Source organism: Engystomops pustulosus, chromosome 6 (assembly GCF_040894005.1).
Source record: "Engystomops pustulosus chromosome 6, aEngPut4.maternal, whole genome shotgun sequence".
Taxonomy (NCBI): Eukaryota; Metazoa; Chordata; class Amphibia; order Anura; family Leptodactylidae; genus Engystomops; species Engystomops pustulosus.
Genome location: NC_092416.1, coordinates 148,627,312 through 148,649,132, shown reverse-complemented (window position 1 = coordinate 148,649,132; position 21,821 = coordinate 148,627,312). Strand labels below are relative to the sequence as shown.

At 41.6% G+C, this 21,821-nt stretch overlaps 1 protein-coding gene across 7 annotated transcripts in view; it reads right to left on the bottom strand.

Annotated features, from left to right (window-relative positions):
* ATP6V0A1 (ATPase H+ transporting V0 subunit a1) overlaps positions 1-4,863 on the bottom strand; it is a 62,454-nt gene extending 57,591 nt beyond the window's left edge. For 2 of the 7 annotated variants that reach the window (XM_072111724.1, XM_072111722.1), the window contains exon 1: positions 4,660-4,861. The gene's annotated coding sequence lies outside the window, so the exon portion shown is untranslated. Of the gene's footprint in view, positions 1-4,659 lie in introns of all 7 variants that reach the window. The other 5 variants (XM_072111723.1, XM_072111726.1, XM_072111721.1 and 2 more) reach the window with 4 other exon arrangements.
* Positions 4,864-21,821: the final 16,958 nt, after the last annotated feature.

Genomic DNA, 21,821 nt, shown 5'->3' with positions numbered 1-21,821 from the left:
AGGAGAATTAGTTAGAATTCCCTGTATTCAGGTGTCCAAAGCGTGATAAAGCCCCTCCAATGTGAGAACTAAGCCTGATGACACATTCACACTGGTGGTTTTCCCAAGGGCCATGCTGGCCCCACATTAATCACTTACCCATTATAGTCAAAGGGGCACATTTACTTACATTGCCCCTGGAGTTCAACCATTCCACCATACACTAAGATTGTGCGCCCGATATCCTGCATGTGTCGTTTCCCCGCTCAGGTCCGACAGAGTTCACCATCTTTTTAGTGGTGCATGTAAGTGCTAGGGCTTGCAACACAATTTGAAAGTTAAATCCTGCGCTCAGTCCAAATCAGTCGGGTCGATCGATGGCACGACCCCCCCCCCCATTTCTGTCACATGGAAGCCAGCTGCGCCACAAAAGGATCGCAGCGCACACACTTCTTAAATACCTGTGCAAGCTGTGCAATCCCTTAGTAAATAAGCCCCAATGACTTTTATCAGACATGTTTTAACTCATGTAAAACTCATGACCTGCTCTACTTTTGCAAGTGACACACATTAAAAAGACCCTATACCAGTCCATGTAGACACATCAAAACTTATTGGCCCACATTTATGAAAAGTAGCAAAAACTACACTATGTGCAGAGTGCGGCAGATTATTGAATACTGGCGCACATTCCTTATGAATATGATGCCCCCTGCACTGCTATGGAAATGTGCACTAACAAAGAGCGTGCAAAACCATTCTGTCGAATTGTTGTAATAAATGTGGTGCACGGTCCAACTCGGCATCGTAACACCCCTTTAGGTGCAGAATTTTGTGGTGCGGTGGTCACAGTGTAGCCACAATGCGATACTGGCGCAGACACTTCAATAAATGTGGGCCATTGAGTGCCAAGATATATGCAGGTGCAATGCGTTCATCCATTGCTGTAAAAAACATAGATCTCATCCATTTTATTATTCACGTGCCTAAAAATTGCAGTAAAATTTGTCAAAAAGACGGTTGAAAAACTGAAACATTGACCAAAATCTGACAGAAAAGCTGATGGAAAATTGTCAGTCCAAACTGTGGTAAAACTCTGGACGATTTGAGCAACCACGTGTGAAAGAAGCCTAACGCAAGCTCAAATAGGTCAAATATTTTGGCACAAATCCGTTGATTTTCATTGGCGTTACTAAAACAATACATACTCCAGTATTGACTTTATAATGACAGACATGATCTATGCCGAACCAGATTTCATGTTCTTTTTATTGCATTTCATAACACGTAAACTCAGTTTGTATTATGGAATAAAGCTTTTCTTTTTTAGTGAAATATTTCGGCACAACAATTTCCAATATTTTCCCCCATTTGTGCTTCATTTGCTAGTTTTTTTAAAAGTGGCCTAAATGTATGTGAGTGACTAGAACATACAATCATACTTTGGTACATCATACACTGTCATGGCCTTAGATTAGGATTGGCATGCTACGGGGGCACATAAAAGTTTTTTTCCAATTCCTTTAGAGACCCATAAGGAAAAAAAAAAAAACCCCATCCATCCCTCTTTTCCCAGCACAGGTCAATTTCATACTACCTAAAGAGTCAGGTCACAGAAAAGAAAAATAATAAGTAAAGGATAAAAGTCTGATATTCAGTCTTCCATATATTTTCCTGTATGGTCTATTAATAAATCAATAGCTGAAAAGACTTGATATGATATGAGGAAAAACTCTCCAAATAAATGCATACAAAGTGCATACACGGCGGTTTGTTTGTTTTTTTCTTTCCCCTCAAACTGGACATTTCTTCTTCATCTTTATTCCTTAAAAGCCTAAACTCACATGAAATAATTACAGCACAGTATACTTTGACCTGAGTACAGAAGGGTCGGATCATGGTGGACCTGACCTGCAATGATTTACAAGCTTGCAAAATGTAACAATAGCGGCAGCAATATGTGTCCTACCGGTGGTGTCATTGTATCCGGCTCACAAATTATTCATGGGCCTCCTTCACCCAGTAACTTAATACTGTGCATTTAGTTATATATAATTTTATATATAAAATTATACCTTATACCTTACCTCTGCTGCAGTCTCTCTACTAATGCATTACTATTGCTACAGTACTGATCACTAGATGACAGATGCTTTATGACCCCTCCTATAGCCTCTCCATGGAGGAGGGGACCAGTCGCTGAATGCTTGGCCGTAAATTTCATGTATCCAGAAAATTAAATACAAGATCTCATAGATTTATCAGATAAACTGTTCTGTGGAAGACTTCAAAGATTCCATATACTATTTCGTTATGCTATTATACCATTTCATTATTAATCTGGGACCAACTGAAGCGTCCCATTTCCCCGATCTACAAGGGCACATCATATCAAAAGGTCGTGGAGGTCACAGAATATATATAATCTATATGGAGCAAGTATCTCTAGAAGCGAGCATGTAAGGTGATTAACCTTATATACTCCAGTATAAGCCGTCCCGAATATAAGCCAAGACCCCGAATTTTAACCACAAAAACCTATTGATTTGAGTATAAGCCTAGGGTGAGAAATGCATTGGTAACAGCTTCCCCCCTGTTATATAGCTAGCCAACCCCCTGCCCCCAGGATACAGCTAGTCAGTACCCAAGTATATAGCCAGCCCATGCCTCCAGTATATAGCCAGCCAGCTCCCTTCCCCCCCCCCCTGTATATAGCCAGCCACCGGTATATAGCCAGCCAGCCAGCCCCCTGCCCAGCAAATAAAAAATTATAATAATAACTCCCCTTTCCAACACCCCCTGCAGGTCCTCTTCTTGATCCAGTCCCACCGACAATGACAGGTCCATGTGCGCTGGGGGGCACAGACTATGACGTCAGCGGCTTGCGGACGTCATAGTCTGCGCACAGACCTGGTGCCGCCGGCAGGCAGGGATCAAGAGGACGACCTGTGTGGGGGCGTCGGAAAAGTGAGTTTATTTTTTTATATACCCGAGTATAAACCGAGTGGTGCTATAAAGTTGTCCTGAAAAACTTGGCTTCTACTTGTGTAAATATGGTACATTCTCACTTATCCCCTGAAAATCTACAGAAATAATTTAAGACCCACTTGTGACTCCAACAAATGGGACCCACACAATCTCTAGAAGGGTGGGAGGTCACAATGAGTTTCTGTATAGTGAAGGTCACACATGTGCACATTATTTTAATATTGATGACCTATCCTTAAAGGGAACCTTTAAACCACTTTCCGTACGTTACGAAGCAGATTAACATCTTCCGGTTATATTTCTTTGATGGACCAGTGTGGTGACATCATCTATTCATGGACCAGTCGTGGAGGCAGAGAGTTCAACACTGAATTGAAGCTTGAGGAAAAACCCCCTCTGAGGTTAGTGACATCATAAACCACACTTCAAGCATCAAACATCTGCTGCTTGAAGTGGTGGAGACCTGTATGGCAATGTAAAGTGCTGTGTTTGGTAAGGCTTAACGGAATCAAAATGCTATAGTGTGACGGCGCCCTTAGGATTAAAGATGATTGCTGCTATAGGTCCGCCATTGAAAGGCAGCTATTTTATTGATTTGCTACTGTGTACAGCCTAACCCTTTACACCAGAAATTATCTGTCTGAAATAGATTTCCCTCCTGAAACAATTTACCATCTGAAGATAAAATAAGTGCTAAACGTTCAATTGTTGGAGCAAAACCAATGAAGATCCATGCTGATCATAAGGTGACTGGAAGATTTTGTGCTGTTATTGGGCTGGAAACAATGGATCCAGGGTCAGTTGTTGCGGCCAGTAGTGCGTAATCCACTAAAACGGTTTGTAGGTCAATCGTATGTCATACAATTCTGCAGTTCCGCAAGGAAAAAACGGAGACTAGAAATTGATGTCACTATCTTGTCCAAAGGGACAGATGAGGTGTTATCTGGAAATAGTTTTGCTTGTACAAAGCACTTGAAGATGACACCTGTGTGTTATCCGTGTGGCATCCGGGCTTTTTCCTGTGGGAAGGGTCAAGCCGCAAACATGGGCAGGAATAGGACTTAATCTGAGTTTTCTACAATCTCCGGGCAGATCTTTCAAAACCATGTTCATGTGCAAGGGTCCATTGATATGGATGAGCACACAGATGAACAATGTTCCTGTGCATGTAGTCTAAGAACAAGGGTCTTAGGTTTCCAGTTTGAATGAAGCAGTGCCCCTTATTTCTACAAGATTAATGAAATTCCATGCTCCCTACTGCTGTGTGTGTATGTATGTATGGATGGATGGATGGAGGAGAGAATCCTAATGATGTCCAATAAGGAAGCATAAAAAAGGGTCTCAGCTCCCACCTATAGGAATCTGCCGTGCTTAAAGAATAAATATCATGGCCGCTACATTCTATAAAATAAGTGATTAATGTAGAAAAATGCTAAATAAAATATGTATGATGGATCCATCATAACCCGTGTATAATAAGATACAACATAGAAACATGATGACACCATGTAACCATTGTTATCTGTCACTATACATTACAGCAGGGAAGGTGTGTCCCAGTCCTGCGTGTATATCTATATATAACACCTCACACATCTATACAACAGCCTCCATATAACACCACACATATAACCCGCTCATATCTCCCCAAATATTCACCATTTTCCTCCATTTATTCCACGATCCCCTTACCTTGTAGATGAGAGCCCAGCATCAGCTGCCCCTTCCTCCTCCTTCTGCCAGGAGCTCGGCCCCGTGACGTCACCCAAACGTCACCGCCAGGAGCGTTCAGGGAAAGCTGCGTTTCTCCAGCGTCTCCTCAAGACGTTTTCCTATTTAGTATAATGAAAGAAGTCACGGGTTTCTTCTACTTACGTCTAAAAGCCGTCATTATTCTGACTTTACTTGCGTGTAATAATGTAAACTAAGCTGCCCATAAATAAGATGGCCGCTGAGGACGCCATCTGGCGATCACGTGATCCTGTTATCCCGGCGCTATGGGGGAAGGGAATATGCCGCAGTGAGGAGGGCGGGGATCACATGACTCACTCTCTGCTCGCGGCGTAGTCTCGTCCGGGTAGACGGACGGTGTAAAATGTGGAATATTGTAAATGGGAATGGGAAGGAGCTGTAGTGATTGTGAGAAATGACATCGATTAGGTTTTAAGCAAATGATAGGGATGATATTGGCCAGGGTCTTAAAGGTGTTGTCCAATTGCCCTATTTGATAATTATGGTTGTCATACATCACATTAATGAAATGTTTTAAAAAAATAAATATTTATCTGCATTTATTATGCAGCCAAAGGTTCAGTTTTTCAGATGAGGTTTTTGAAGCTAAAAGCAGGTGAGGATTATAATAGGTGAGGACTTATCATTAAAGGGAGCCTGTCACCAGGGACCTCATTTTCTCTAAAGACAGGCTGCAGAAGCCCATGACACCTGTAGTGCAAATCTGCCTCTCTGCCTTTTCTAAGCATTTGCATGACAGTATAATTGTGTGTTATAACTTACTCTTGCATCCTGACAAAATCCTGAGGTAGTCACAGGGTTGGACTTTGGTTTGGATGCATTTAAAAAAAATGTGACTTGTCTGTGTTACTCTCTCCTCAGATCTTGGCCCCCACCTTTGTGCTCCTGTACAGCTCCTCCCTCTAAAATTTGGTAAATTTAATAAATCTCCCTTAGTCCCTGTCAGGGATGATTCTAGTGTTTTTGCTGCATTAGATGCTGCATTAGATAAAATGCCTCACCTACAAACTCTAAAGGACTAACGTATAAAGATCAGCTTGACAAGGTTCGTATGACCAAAACCAGTTGCAACATATATATAGCAAATAAGGTATATAGCACAGATTTCAGTGAAGGCGAATATTTTAATTTAACTCTTTATACAAAATAAAATGTAAGAAAATAACTTTTAGCATACCGGATTGAAAAGCCAACAACGAGCACAACCCACTTTTACCTACTGTCTCAGGATGATAAGCCAATACACTATTGACTAATTCTTGCTCACTGCACAAGTGCTGTGGGAGCAGGGGGAAGGGGGGGTGAGACCCTCAGGCTCATTATCCTAATTTTAAAAGCTGATTATAAAAGGAAGGAGGCCATAGATAACAAATATAAGAAGATTACCACAGTCAAGGTGCTTGGATCTATGAGTAAGTGTCTCTGGTTTAACATGATGGATTTTGAAGGTAGATTTTTTTTAAATTAAAATGCAGCACCAATATACAGCCCCCTCATAGTTTTATTATATAAAACCCACCCACCATAGTTTAATAAGAATCTGCCAGATATGTAGTTTAATAATACAGCTCCATGTTAATTTCAATAAAACATGTGGCCAGGAGGAAAGAAGAAAAGAAATATTCACCTCCGATCCTCTCCTCCAATAAAGGGATAATGGGATAGATTAATTAAAAAAAATAAGTCTATATAATTTATTTTATATTTATTTAGTTTGGTCTTTTTTTTCTATATCAGGCACTTTTCTCCTTTTAATGTTCTCTTTTTTTGTGTCTCTAGTCTCCCCTGCTGGCAGGACATCACTACTGCATGTGGCAGCCCTACAGATCACACATGAGCGACAATGGTAGGCAGCAGTTACGTAGCAGTAACATTGCAGCAAGGTGTTTATGACCGTTCTCTGTGACACCGATTATTATTATTAGCCATAAAAATATTTTCAGATGATCCTGTGCTGGTTCTGTGTTTGCCGTGGGATTTCCACTAATGAACATTGAAGATATATTTACTTGTTTAGTCTTCAAACCCTGGAGTGGAATGTCACACATCTCCTCTACATACTACATGGGAGCACAATCCTCACTGCTAAGGGCTTGCTGTGTAGTTTGTTTCATTTAGAACACATGGAAATCAATCACTGAAAAAACATAAAACACCCTATAAATTCTCCGTGCCCCTTCGCCTTGATCCTGGCACTCCCATTGCTAGCAAAGCAGCACGGAGCGAGGGGACAATTACGAGGCTGCTAATTATGAATGCCAGTGGTGGATTAAGTGTCCAATGGGCCAGGGCTGTCCACACTATTAGGGACCCCCTAGCATCCAAACCAACATGTGCCTGTATATTGGGACTAATCTATATCGTCTATATCCTTAATCTTGAACTGTTCTTAACAATAATTTAATGATGCACTTCAGACATACTCTTATAACCCATCTATTTAGGAAAGCAAATCACATTCCCTAACTACATGAAACAATCCACACAGACTACCGCCCAGACCAGATCTCCCAGACAGTGCAGGAGATCTGTACTGCTACCTATAGCTGACCCAGCCTTGTGCCCAGCTGAACTCCCCCTCATACTTTAAATACTTGTGTGTAAGCCGAGGCCTCTAATTCTACCACAAAAATGTCCACAGCAGATCCCCCCTTTTAAAAATAAATGTCCACAGAAGATGGCCCTCTTTAATGAATTGTTCACAGCAGATGCCCCCTTTAATAAAATGCCCACAACAGAGCTCATCTTTAATAAAATGTTCACAGCAGATACCCCTTTAATAAAATGTCCATGGCAGATGCCCCCTATACATAAATGTCCACAACAGAGCCCCCCTTTAATAAAATGTCCACAGCAGATAGCCCCTTCAATAAAATGTCCACAACAGATGCCCCTTTAATAAAATGTCCACAGCAGAGCCCCCCTTTAATAAAATGTTCACAGCAGATACCCCCTTTAATAAAATGTCCCCAGCAGAGCCCCTCTTTAATAAAATGTCCACAACAAATGCCCCCCTTAAATAAAATGTCCACCACAGATGCCCGCTTTAAAAAAATGACCACAGAAGATGCCCTCTTTACATAAATGTCCAAATCCCCCCCTATTACCGAAATGTCCACAGCAGGCCCCTCTTGCAAAAAAAAAAACATCTATGCTCAGCTTCTTCTCCCCAGCCCCGTGGCTCCATCTTCTCCTCCTACTGCCTGCACAGCACATGCACTATGACGTCACACGGCCACGACACTGGCACTTCATAGTGATGCGCCCTAGGAGAAGACAGAGCCTTGGTCCCAGAAAGAAGAAGCCGGAAGGTGAGCATAGATTGTTTTTCTTTAAGACTGAAGGTGGGTCTTCATATAGCCCCCAGGTATGGGTGGGCGTGAGCCCCTCGGAAGCCAACGGCCCTATATACCGCCAATATGAAGATCCACCATTGATGCCCGCCATCGCCACCTCCCTCTCCCATGCTCTTGCAACATCACCTCGCTCTCCCATGCTCAGAGCTTAAAGGGAACCTGTCATTGGGATTTTATATTTTGACCTAATGACAGGTCCCCATATGTTTTTAAATACTTATTTCCAATTTGACACAGGGACTGACTGCCTTGCACAGATGGCCCCCATGACTAGGTCTTCTATGATGGCAGTGAGCCAGGTATTCTTAAAAACTCAATGGAAACAAGAATGATAAAAAGAATTATAGAATTATAAAAGAAGCTTTGTAATTAATATTAAACAAGCATATGGGAACCTCTCGAACGTGAAATCATGATCACAGGTTTCCTTTAACCTTTTCGCGAGCCAGGATGTAATAGCACGTCACGCGTCGACTGCGGGGGCATGGAGAGGGCTCCGACATACATGGGGCATGTTTAAGTGATAAATTTACAGTAATAATAAGGTTTTTTTTCATCACCATTATGATAAAGTTATTTAGGTGGAGCATAAAAAAAAATTTTTGGACTACAACATTAGAACTATAACATTATGGTGCTAACTTACTAAGGGTCTTTGCATGCACTTTTGTCGGACTGTTCGCCGTTTTCAGGGTTTGCACGCTATGTCTGCTATGGGATTGTGTCACACGCGATCGTTTGCTGTTGCAGCTGTGCTGGCTTCCATGTGACACAAATTGAGGGGCGAGCCATCGGATGATCCGACTGATTCGGACTGAGTGCAGGATTTAAAATTCAAATTGTTTCGCAAGACAATGCACTTACATGCACCAGGAAGAAGTCGGTGAACTCTGTCAGACCTGAGCGGGGAAGAGACACATGCAGGATATCGGGCACGCGATCTTAGTGAATTAGTGCATTAACGTCGGACAACGCACTTTCGGTGAACTCCACGGACCAGGGAAAAAAATGTGCCCCTATATGTTGTTTTCAACAAAAATATACTGTATAATATTTGTTTAGTGAGACTATGAATTTATTCTAAGAAACAGTATTGCCTCCATCAGATCCTCCTTCACAGATGACCTCAGTCTGACCTAATTATTTTATACCTACAGAACAGCCTCTCTACACTAGCTTGGGTTGGTGGCAATGCAGTAACCACACAGGCAACATCTCTAACAATTTCCGGATATAGAGGTATGGCCTGATGAACAGTCAGTTTTTAATGAACAGTTGAACTTTCAATGTCAGACTTTTCTCTGGGAACATCTTACTCAGTGTTTCACATCACTGCACAGTAGTCTAGTAGTAGTAGTAGTCTAGCTAGATAAGGCCTCATTAACACGGCCCTGTGTTCACCCGGTCCGTATACCGGATGAACACAGGGCCTGGAGGGGGAAAGGTGAGCCCTCGTCACCCCTCTTCCCTCCATGGGGAGAAGATCGGCTGCGTCGCATATATAGGACATGTCCTATACTCTACGTCAAGGCCACCGGCACACAGTCACGGTGATGCACCGTGTGCTTACCGCGCCATGACCAGGGGCCATTGCAATCTATGGGGGCTGTAATCTGGTCGCAAGTCATGTGAAAATCATGATTGCGGGACCGATTGAATGTACCCTTTTATGAAGGCTTGGCTTCTATACCTATAGTAAACATGAACTGCAAATTAAAACATAAAGCTGTATACAGAGAGAACATACACTGGACAATCCTGCCTTCATCCAGTTTTCCTGATCACTCTAGTAGTTCTAAAATAAGTGTAGACACTTCACTACGAAACATGAGCAAAAAGTGCATCCATATTTATCTCAATTAGAAGCCTACATCCTTAGATCAGGAATAGGATAGATATTTATAGGATATTCCATAAATTCCCCAAAATCTGTTGAAAAAAATATTCAGCACATACTGCAGGGAACTAACTCTAACAATTTATCATATATTTTTGGAGTTGCTCCAATTTACGCTAAATCCTCCAAAATGGACTCCCTGAGTTTGACTCCACAGCCCTGCTCACCATAGTTATAGATAGATTATACTCCACCTTTCCCCATCTCAAAGCACAAGAAGCCCTATAAAATATAATATTAATAATTAACTCCCAAAGCCTATCTCTTCAAATCCTTATCAGCCCCTGCATGGGCAAAGCATTGATAAGGATCCTTATCTCTTGTTTTTCGGGTGGATGTGACAACTCTAAACTGCACCAGATTGCTGTCAAGTATTTATTTACCAGCCCTACTCGGTTTTCAAGACATTTACATATTTTACAACATTTCATCATCCACAAACTTATTAGGAAGTTTCTGTTTATTCAGGTCTCTATTATGTTAAGTACCTCCTAGCCGGAGATTGCCTACAAAGCCTCTTTCTTTTTTAGTGTAAAGTACCGAAAGTCATAATTTCCAGCTATCAATTTGTTATTTTTCCATCTTGTGTAGAAAGTGTGATCTCTTACTTCCCATGAAAATTTCCATCTCTGCTAAGAGGTGAAAAAGTATTCAGAACACATTATGTATCTTGGTCAACATTTTTAACTTGTGTTTATTAAGAACTTATTCCCATATATAAGACATATGCACAGAATATTCCATAAACACTTGATAGTTGCAGGTTCCACCTCTAGATCTCGTACCTCTCCTGAGAACAGGCGTCCCAAAGGTTGAACCTGCAGCTATCAAGTATTTTGATTTTTTGTGGCAACTGAGCCATAAATGCCTAAGATGAGATCAGGGGTACTGATTTCACAGAAAAGGGGTGGGGCAAAAATATGCAAATTGAACCTGTGCCTATGTCATTCTCTGTTTCTCTGTCCATAGAGTACGACAAAGGATGAGCTGATATGTCAGTTTGTTAATGTTATTTTTGGTTATATGAACAGTGGTGCATTCCATTCATTGACAGTATTAATTGAATTTTACCACACCCATCAGTCTCCTGCAGCCATTCTCCGGCTCATCAATAGTTAACTTGCTGTTACTGCCTGTTCTGGTCCAATCATTACCTGGGGCCAGGACCCTGACGTCAGGTAAGAGGTCTGCCTGCCCTAGGTTCTTTGCCTGCTATAGGGCTAGCAGTTGCTAAGCTCCTGGTTATCCTGTTATTCTGTATTTTGACCCTTTGCTTGTGTTCTGACTGGTCTTTTGGCTTATAAGTTTGTACTGCGTTTAGCCTCTTGGCTTTGACTCGGATTCGAAAAAACCATTTTTTGAGGCAAACAGGCAGGGACAGCTGGAAAGGGGGTTTAGTGTCAGGACCCACTGTCTTTGTCCAAGTCACCTATCCGTTTTCAGATCCTCCTAATACGAAATTTTTTCTAGTGTAAACTATGCCAAGGATAGCTATTGACCAAATTCAAGATCTTTGGTCTTCTTAATGGGGTATTCCCACAAAGACAAGGTTCTTAAATATATTCAGGATAGAAAAATAACACATTCTCTTATTCGCTGTTATTAGTAAACATACAGAATATCACAGATATAATTCCAACCTGTCTCTATCAGTCCTGGTGTATACAATTTTGGTTGCCCCTGGATATGACCTTAAATCTTCTAACTATGGTTGGATTCTCTCTTGTCAGCTGCAGTGCTTTTTGCATCCTGCCCCTCCCTCCTGCATTAAAAAACCACCTCAGACACAGGCAGAGACTTACTTTACAAGCTACAGACAGATAAGGTCTTTATCCGGGAGGGAGGCATATAGCAGATATGACTGTGTGTGTTATAGATGAGCTATCAGAGCTGAGAGTGTCATTGTGTGTTATATCTATCTCATGGATCTCATCGTCTCCCATCTTCGATCTGTCTCATCTCTCTTTCTATGTGTCAGTGAATGTTCAGAAGCTAAATAAAAGTGTAGATAAACTCTGTACCCTGATCATCTAAGTACATTGTCAGCACACAGAATCACACAGCACTAGAGGGATCATGCAGTGTCTGCTTAGAGAGTCCCGACCACACTCTCGGATCTTACACTGACCATCACTGAGTGATAGGAGCTAAAACAGCAATAAAACTGAGTAAAATTGTAAAGTATGGAGTTAAAAATGATCTTCATTGGGTAAACATCATCATGGGATTAACATTTGAGAGCTTTTTTCATGGGCAAAGCCATTTATTAATAGCGTTCTTCTCATTGAAGAGAGTTGTGCGCTTAACGTTTGACTTGACAAGTTATCACGGACCTATATAAAGGACATCCCATTGTGGAATGTACTGCATTGTATTTGTGACCACCACCCTTTGTGTTTTTTGTTGTTTTTGTGGTTTTATCATGTTTTTAACATATCTTTGGAGTGTTGATTCGTTATAATAAAGTTTAAACTGATTTCATAGTCATATAACATTCTTGTCCCCTGACAATTATTGACTATTTGGATCTTGTATACTGTTTTTTGGTATTCATCTCTTGATTGGTATAGGGATCGTTGTAAATTGCAGAGGGTATCTTTGTTGGTACTTATTATATAAAGGACAGGTTTGGTATTAATAACATGACTGGTTATCACAAGTAACTAGACAAGGCTTGCTAATAATCACAGATGTGCAAAAACTTCACTGATCCAAGATGCTAAGGACATTTTTGAATAGAAGATGCAGGAAGCTGGAGCCATATGACGGAGATCACATCCCTGCTAATCTCATTGTTATGGTGGTTCCTCGGACAGCTCACACAATGGATGTAATGATTGTTCCGTAAATCAGCTTTCCCCACAGGGCCATTCTGTTTATACAAAGTACAACACATCATATATTAACCCTATTGTCACCACTACTGTAGCTGAATGAAGACCATTATCAGGAAAATCATCTTTTAATTTTCCTCCCAGTGATCCCCAAATTTTCATACTTTCATGTATTTATAATGTTTTTATTACTACTTTTATACATTAGAAATACTTCCAAATTTTGTGTCGCCATATTTTAGGAGCCAAAGCCTTTTTTTTCCGACTTATTTTTTGTTTAATGATCTTCTTTTCAGAAACAGGCAACTTTTTTTTTGATAGACAATGTAAACATAAAAAATATGTGGTATGCATAACATGATAATAAATAATGTGACCGACACAAATAGTATGAAAAGAGTGTTTCAGCGGCAGCACGGTGGCTTAGTGGTTAGTATTACAACCTTGCAGTGCTAAGGACCTGGGTTCAAGTCCCAGGGTCAACATCTGCAAAGATGTTGTATGTTCTCTCCATGTTTGTGTGGGTTTCCTCCGGGTCCTCCAGTTTCCTCCCACACTCCAAAACATACTGGTAGGTTGATTAGATTGTGACCTCCATGGAGACAGAGACTGATTTGGCCAGCTCTGTGCAGTGCTGCGTAATCTGTAGGTGCTATATAAATAAAATAATAATAATTATTTTTTGTTTTAACATTTCATTTACATCAAGCATGATAACCCAGGCATTCTTACTCATAGACCCTTGCACCATGACTGTGGTAATCTTATATTTCTTATCCATTGTCTTCTTCCTTCTAAAATGAGCCAGAAATGCTCCGGGGGGCATTACCAGAGCCCATCCTTCCTGCAGCTTCAGAGGCTGTTACACTGTTTGGCAGTGCTCCCCCTCCCACTATGTGAGCAAGCAGGAAGTGCTGATGGAGCAGAAGAGATAGTGGGACAGTATAACAGCCTGTAAAACTGCTCATTGGCATAATTTTAAAAGTTGATTTTAGAAAGAAGGAGGCAACATATAACAAATATAAAACGATTATCACAGTCACAGTGTCTGGATCTATGAGTCCCTGGGTTATCATGATAGATTTCCATTAAGTATTTCCGTTGAGTATAGCTGTCAGTATACCCTGCAGGCAGCTAATAAAACACAGCGATTGTGGGAGTATATTACATGTGCCTTATGATACACTGGCTGTTGGCTTAAAAGTGTAATATCACCATTCCAATAAGTAGGGTGCAATTCAGCCTGGATCGCACCCTACTTACTGGAATGGTGATATTATGATAAAGCTTTAATTATTGATGATTAGTTGAGTAGGATAATTTGATTTTAATGTGTTTTCTGCATCAGAATTAGCATAGAAAATACCTTATTTTAATGTAAACTCAATATTAGCTGTTTCTACTGCAAAGTACACAACAGAATTTTCCAACATGTATTATCCATGTGTGAACATACCCTTACTTATCACAGCATGAGCTTCTTAACAATGAAAGGCAGCAAGGGGTATTATTCACAGTCCTATTTGCAATCACATCCAGAGGGCTGTGGCCTGTTTTCAAATTTAGCCGAAACAATAAAAAGGAAATGGAATGACTGAATCATGGGCTCTTGTTGATGCCAAGCATAGATTTTTTTTAGTGTAATGGTAGCCTAAGTGTGTAAGGACAGTTTCTTTGACTGTATCTGAATGCAGAAAATATCTGGCCCCATTGATACAGGATTTGATTAATTTTATACAGCTTTTGTATTTTATTAAAGAACCTACCCTTTTTTACCTTCTTTATGTATTTAATTTTTATTGTAAACTTTTGTACCTCATTTACAAGGGGATACAATAGCCTTGTGGGGGGCAGCAGCCACCTGTTGAGCTGTAATAGGTCTGATAAGATATATAATATATGTATACACATAAAGGGGCATATTTATCAGGGCCTCTGCACCACGTCAGGGCGTGGGCATGAAGGGGGGGTGCCACCAGCCGAGCAGCGGGTGCGGACGGTCAGGAGTGGGTCAGCGTGTCGCGTTACTTGCCCCGCGCCGGCGCACTCGCTGCTGCTGGCGAATTTTCACATGTGAAAAGTCGCCGGCTGTGTTTATTCCGCTGCGCTGCGCAGCACCCTGCCCAATACATCAAGATACAGGAGCCTCTTGATGTATTGTGCTGTGAAAATGCGGTGGCAGAGCTAACATATGCCGGCGCACAGATATATACTCCATATACTCTATATAATCAGTACATACATCTTCTTTGGAGCTTGCTTAGACTTCCGTATTTTTTGATCTTCTGATCATCTGTTTGTCACTTGATTCAGTACCGCATTGTCCTCTTGGTTTTGAACCGTATTTGTGTTTATTTTGTCCTGTTTTTGTCTCTGTGTTTTCACTTTGGTGCAGTGAGGGGACATCAACTAGTTATCACCTATCATGTAGGGTAGGATAGGCAAGTAGGTAGGGACAGCTGGGGTGGTCTAGCTGTAGGGCGCACTGTTGATGTCTGTCCTTTAGTTTTCCAACTTATTGTCCATTGCTAAACAAAAGCATTACATGTGTTCACTCCCAGTAAGAGTTAAGCAATAAAATCTCCAAAAATTACCTTAACTTCTGTAGCCCAAAGTAGCCCAGTGACTTGAAATGCAATTAGTGAAAAATTTAAAAAGTGCACTTATCACTTGGGTGGTAGCCATTTAAACAAAAAATACTTATCTGTCTGCATCATCTTCCAGATCCTGGCACATGTCTTCATTAGTTTTGTCAAGGTCAAGATGGCACTGCTGTGCATCTGCTCTGTCTTTTTTTTTTCTTGCAAATTTTTAAAATTTTTTTAACACAAAACTATATAAATTTTCTATCATGATTGTACTGACTCATGGACTGCAAAGTGAAATCTGTAAAAAAAAAAAAAATTCATCAAAAAAGCGAAATTGCATTGGTTTTGCCAATTCCACCATATTTGTAATTTTTTGACATTCCCAGTACAGGGCACAGAATATGTGTCACGGCTGCCTCTGCCTCGGCCTCACTTCCTGTGTCCCCTGCCGGATCTTCATGCCGTGTGCCATAGAGAAAGCTTGTTCCCTATGTTCTCTGCATTTATTGTGATTTCCCATTGTGACCTCGATTCCGATCCTTACTTCCATCCCATGTTGCCTGTCCTGACTTTCTGCTTAGTCCCCATCTTTGATTCCCTGCTGCCTGTCCACGACTCTGTCTCTGCCTAACGATTCTGCACCTCGCCTAAGCTGCACCGCGGACAAAGTCGCGCCTATGGAGCAACCTGGTGGTACCGCGCCGCAGCAAGTCCAACCTGTATTGCGACGGGCTCTGGTGAAAATTGGGTGCCACTTGGACTCCGCTCCCAGGTGTCGGCTTACGTCATCATGTGCAGTGGTCGAGTGGCTACACTAGAACCCGGATGCCTGACAGTATGAAATTTATGGGCATATATCCATTCTTCAGTGGGCAGGAATGTATTTTTATTCAACCAAACATCAACCTGCATAAAAGGTTATCCAACAAAAAATCCATTGATGTGGGATATATACAGGGTGTACAATTCGGAAACCTTATATATACTGTATATATGCACGCACATAAGTAATTAGAGTGCGCTCTTTCACATTTTTGCACTTACCCCGGTGTCATTTGTGTAAACATACAGAACTCTTGAACACCCTTTGGGTAATTCAGTTGAGTAGGATAAAAACTCTCCTTCATTTTTTCCACCATTGGAATGTGTGATCTCCCACTTTGGGCTCTCCCATTGCAAATACTCTCCTCTTGCCTTATCTCTGCATAATACAAACATTAGTCAGAGGGGCCAGACCTGCTCTGGGATTCCGATTCACTAGGCAGAGTTCAGGAATAAACACATTTATGGCTTCAGCCTTTCCATTTTCCTTATGTTGTTGCTGGAAACCTGCTGTTTCCGGGAACCCTGCCAAAAGGGATTGCCTTCATACAGATTTAACTCTTAAGACCCCGCCATCCTACCTAACCCAGATGTTATCACACGACTCACCATTTTTCATTTTCTCAGATTTGAAATTGTTCCTTGCACTGGGAACCACAGAATGCACTTGTTATGATGTAGCTATCAGAGACACCTCATTACCCTTTACATATTTAGACCGAAGTATCTGAAGGATCTACATAATCCCTGCCTGTACCATGAAATACCAGGTGATTCTCTGAACTCTGAGGGATTAGTTCACATCTCCGACAGAGGCTACTGTTATTCCGCTCTGTTACAGCAGCAGAAATTATGGCGGTTATAACAGAGGACATAAAGGACACTCAACCGCGCCATTGACTAAATCGCGATCCGCTACGCTTCTTATGTGCTGTACATTATTTTGTTGTATGAAAAAGGATAATATGGGACAGAGTCTCTAGCATAGATGTGAATTTAGCACTATCATGCATTGCCTTTAAATTATGGAATAAGGGCCGTTCCACACTTGCGAGTGTGATGCGATGAACTCGCATCACACTCGCAACGCATGCTGCCGGGAACGCACGGCCCGAACGCCGCACACCGGGACTGAACTGACATGCTGAGTTCACTCCCCGTGTGCAGCGTTCGGGCCGTGGGATGCAAAAAAGTTTTGTACAAACTATTGCTCTGATTGTTCACTATTGGTAGCTTAAAGGGGTTGTCCACTTTCTGCAACTGATAGTTTGTTTGTGTAATGAAAAGTTATACAATTTCCTTATATACTTTATATAAATTCTTAACAGTTTTCTAGAACTCCGCGTGCTGTTTGTATGAAGCAACATTGTTTACTTCTGGTGGATAGAAATCTGTCCCTGGTCATGGCTCATTATATCCCTGTTCATGTAATGTCATATAGGTGCACAGCTCGTAGTATCCCTAGTCATGTGATGTCACACTGGTGCACAGCTCGTTATATCTCTGATCATGTGATATCAGACAGGTGCATAGCTGGTAATATCCCTGATCATGTGATGTCACACAGATGCACGGCTCATTATATCCCTGTTCATGTGATGTTACACAGGTGCACGTCTCATTATACCCCTGTTCATGTGATGTCACACAGGTGCACAGCTTGTAATATCCCTGGTCATGTGATGTCACACAGGTGCACAGCTTGTAATATCCCTGGTCATGTGATGTCACACAGGTGCACAGCTCGTAATATCCCTGATCATGTGATGTCACACAGGTGCACAGCTCGTAATATCCCTGGTCATGTGATGTCACACAGGTGCACAGCTCGTAATATCCCTGGTCATGTGATGTCACACAGGTGCACAGCTCATAATATCCCTGGTCATGTCATGTCACACAGGTGCATAGCTGGTAATATCCCTGGTCATGTCATGTCACACAGGTGCACAGCTCATTATATCCCTGTTCATGTGATGTCATACAGGTGCACGGCTTGTTATATCCCTGATCAAGTGATGTCACACAGGTGCATAGCTGGTGATATCCCTGGTCATGCAATGTCACACAGGTGTACGACTTGTAATATCCCTGGTCGTGTGATGTCAAACAGGTGCACAGCTCGTTATATCCCTGTTCATGTGATGTCACACAGGTGCACAGCTCGTAATATCCCTGGTCATGTCATGTCACACAGGTGCACAGCTCATTATATCCCTGTTCATGTGATGTCATACAGGTGCATGGCTTGTTAGATCCCTGATCATGTGATGTCACACAGGTGCATAGCTGGTGATATCCCTGGTCATGTAATGTCACACAGGTGTACGACTTGTAATATCCCTGGTCGTGTGATGTCACACAGGTGCACAGCTCGTTATATCCCTGTTCATGTGATGTCACACAGGTGCACAGCTCGTAATATCCCTGGTCATGTGATGTCACACAGGTGCACAGCTAGTAATATCCCTGGTCATGTCATGTCACACAGGTGCAAGGCTCGTTATACTGCTGAGAGTAATCAGAGCTGTGTGATGTAACGAGCCGTGCACCTGTGAGACATCACAAGACCAGAGACAGATTTCTATCCACAGGAAGTAAACAATGAAGCTTCCTATAGAGTGACAGCAAGCAGAGATCTAGAAAACCAGGAGGAATTGATAAAGAAAGTGATTGGAAAATGGTATAACTTTATATTACACAAACAATAACATTTATTTTCTAAAAGTGGACAAATGCCAATCCTGTGATACCATATTATTTTGTCTAAGTATATAAGATTAATGTTTAGATGTTTGTAGCAGTCTGATTTCAGTTTTTTTTGCAAAAATGTTCAAATCCCCTGGGTTGGCATAGATACAAAAGAAAAAATACCAGCAGCCGCCACTAGAGGGAGAATAGCCACTAACTGCATAGTTTCTACATTAATCTCAATTGTAAAGCAGTGGGCAATAAGCTCCACTTGGGTGTGGCTGCCGTCTGCCATTATGTTATAGTTATTATATGTACAGTGTGGTTTTCTACTCAATTTTCTTGCAAAGAAACAATGTCTATATAACAATTGTCTATTGGAAGTGGAGGGGATAAGGAGCAGCCGTGACAAAATGTGCCTTATAATTCATACAGGTCAGTCATTTATATGATCCTGATGATGTGAGAAGGGTAATTAGATGAGCAGATTCTTTTCCACTCTGTGTATGTTGTAGTATATTAGAGAGCATATCAGCTAGTCCTTATTTGCAAGCTATGGGACAACTGAGAATAAGAGGTAGAGTCTGCAGATGGGAAAACTGCTAGAAAATAAAAGTCAAATAACAGAGTTTATTTGAGTCTTGATGTGCATATTGTACAACTGATTAATGCATAGATTAGGTGTCTAATGTTAACCTTTGAATCAAATTTATTTTTCAGAAATGAATAGAGCAGATGATAATAGTAACCGCATAGGGGCTCATTTACTAAAGGTCGCTCTACTTTTGTCGGACTGTTCACCTTTTTTGAGGCTTACACAGCTTGTCTGTGCTGGGATTTTGGAGCATGTGACCCTTTTTTGGCGCAGCTGCGCTGGCTTCCATGCAACACAAGTTAGGGGTTGTGCCGTCAGACGATCCGAATGATTCGGACTGAGCGCGGGATTTAACTTTCAAATTGTGTTAAATGCAATACTAAAAAAAGGTTAACTCTCAGCGGGGAAGCGACACATGCAGGATATCAGGCGCACGATCTTAGTGAATCGCGGCACAGTGCATTATTGTCAGACAATGCACTTTCTGTGAACTCCAGTGACCGGGTAAGTTAATGTGCCCCATGGCGTACATACTTCATTGAGTATAACACTTTCTCTGTGCCTTTTTTCTCTCTCTCCTGTAGTGAGCAGTGTATGTAAAAGCATTTAGAGGTACCTCCACTTCAGAAAGTTAAGAAGACTAAGGATTTAGATCCACCTGCACTGGGGATGTATGATGGATGTTGTAGTGTAGACCAACATATGCAAAATATGTTTCCTGTGATTGGTGCAAGTAATCACTGCTGGTGATTTACGCCACTATTAATTCTAATTTTGGCGGTACAAGGGTTAAAGATACTTACAATAGGATACCAATATCGCTCAGAGGCCTCAATTTGATCAATTAGTACAATACAATAATTGTTCACTCTATCAGTTATCCAAGACTATGAGAAATAATATTCTTTGGTCTGGGGAGGCAAAGATTGATCTTCTAAGCTGTATGTGTGGAGAAAACTAGACACTGTTCATCACCTGCCAAATACAATCCCAACAGTGACACATGGTGGTGGCAGCATCCGTATGGGGGCAGGGACAGGACCACTGGGTGTAATTGAAGGAAAGATGAATGCAGCCAAGTACAGAGATATCCTGGATGAAAACCTCTTCCAGAGTGCTCTGGACCTCAGACTGGGCTGAGGTTCGCCTTCCAACAATACAATGACCCTAAGCACAGAGCTAAAATACCAAAGCAGAGGCTTCAGAACAACTCTGTGACCATTCCTGACTGGACCAGCCAGAGCCCCGACCTAAACCCAATTGAGCATCTCTGGAGAGACTTGGAAATGGCTTCCACCAATGTGGAGAGGGCCTGCGAGGAGGAATAGCAGAGGATCCCCAAATCCTGGTGTGAAAAACTTGTTACATCATTCGCAAGAAGATTCATGGCTGTACTATCTCCAAAGTTTTTTTTGTTTAATAAATTAGCAAAAATTTCTATATTTCAGTTTTTTTTCTGTCAAGATTGGTGCAGAGTGTCGATTAATGAGCAAAAAAAAATTTTACTTTTTTGATCTTTACAATTGGCTGCAATGAAACAAAGTATGAAACATTTAAAGGGATCTGAATACTTTCGATACGCACTGTACGGCTGCATTTACAGGACCTTCATGGGGATGTATATATGTCCTCATAGACGGCAATAAACCCTCGGTGGCACCGGAACATGCTCTGTCTTTCCCCATGTGCACAGCTGTGCATCCCAATGGAGAGCGGAGGGGTGCACAGTGCTCACCCCTCCTTCCCTTCGACGTGTGTCCCAGGCTGACATATGTTAGTGTGAATGTAGCCTAAACCTGAAAGGATTTAAGTATCAGTCGTGTTGATGGGTAGCCTAAGGTGCACCTCTCTTTAGCTCTTCACCTGCTTTAATATTCCTATCAAATCAAATCATTATCATTCTTCATGATTTTAACTTTTAATTTTATAAAAATTAAACTTTATAAAATTCTTCTAATTCTTTCTATATCTGAGTTAATCTGCTGAAAATAGCTCTATCTAAATCCTTCTCTCATCCTCTCCGAGCTGAACTTTCATGTTGATCTGGAGGAGTGCACTTCACAGCTATGTCCGGAATGTGACTGATCATTGCCTATCACCCCTCTTGCCCTTTCATAACTGGCACCTTCTTTGTCAGGTACCTGGAGAGTGTTGAGCAGGGCAAGAGCGTCAGAAATTCCATTCCCTCCCAGCATTCCAAGCAAGCTCGGTCACCATGGAAATCTCCTTAAATTGTACTGGGAGAGGCTGCCTGGGTCAGAACTCCAGGGGCTCCTCAAACTTTCTCACTGTATTGTGAAGGGGAGGGAGATCAAGTAC